A 1,273-nucleotide genomic window follows, 5' to 3' on the forward strand; every position below is an offset into this window, starting at 1 on the left:
GTATTAACTAATGTCACGCAGTATTGACGAATGTCACGCAGTATTGACGAATGTCACGCAGTATTGACGAATGTCACGCAGTATTGACGAATGTCACGCAGTATTAACTAATGTCACGCAGTATTAACTAATGTCACGCATTATTGACTAATGTCACGCAGTATTGACTAATGTCACGCAGTATTGACGAATGTTACGCAGTATTGACGAATGTTACGCAGTATTAACTAATGTCACGCAGTATTGACGAATGTCACGCAGTATTGACGAATGTCACGCAGTATTAACTAATGTCACGCAGTATTGACGAATGTCACGCAGTATTGAAGTCCAGGAAACTGTTGGATCATTTTCATTTAAAACCAACAGAAACTTTATCCGTTCTGCTTTTTAACACAGATCTTCATCGTTCTGAAGGCCAATGTGTTGGAAAAGTTTTACGTCTTGATCGTCCTGCCTTGAACAACTTTTAGATTAAAACACAAGAATTTGACTGAAAATACAAATAAAAGACGAGAAGTTCTGTGTTTATTGATCAAAGTTATAAAGATCAATAAACACAGAACTTACTAAATACTACATGATTAAATCAAAGTTATAAAGATTTAATCATGTAGTATTTACAACATGCAGTTATTACAAGTATATTGATGAGGATGAAGAGAAATACTGGTTTTGATTGTTTATTACATAATGCACCAGATTATTACACCTTTACATTTGGTAACAACTGCTGCAACATGTAATAACATTATTACATAATGTGTTGAAGACTGTAATTACATTTTGTGTCAGTTATTACAAAATAAGGTTTTAGTGTGAGTTTATTACAGTTTATTACATTATTACACCATGTTGTGTTGTGTTGTGTTGTGTTGTGTTGTGTTGTTACAAACTGAGGTCTTCCAGACGTTGTTGGAGTTTGAAGCTGCAGGATCTGTTAAAATGTTTCCTGAGTTTTTACCAGAACTTGAGTTTTATCATCAGAACGTCTCGGTTCTGGAGCCTGCAGCAGGGTGACGGGTCAGAACTCTTCAGGACCTCTGACCGTCAGATTTTATGATTTCTTTAAATCATCTGCAGAGCTGCTTGTTGTCTGACAGGTTTTAACAAACAACTTTTAGTTCCAAATCAGCTTCTGTTGGCTTTGAGCTCTGTTCCTGCAGTGCACGTTGTGTTAGTGCACGTTGTGTTAGTGCACGTTGTGTTAGTGCACGTTGTGTTAGTGCACGTTGTGTTAGTGCACGTTGTGTTAGTGCACGTTGTGTTAGTG

The sequence above is a fragment of the Austrofundulus limnaeus genome, unplaced genomic scaffold (assembly GCF_001266775.1).
Source record: "Austrofundulus limnaeus strain Quisiro unplaced genomic scaffold, Austrofundulus_limnaeus-1.0 Scaffold1876, whole genome shotgun sequence".
Taxonomy (NCBI): domain Eukaryota; kingdom Metazoa; phylum Chordata; class Actinopteri; order Cyprinodontiformes; family Rivulidae; genus Austrofundulus; species Austrofundulus limnaeus.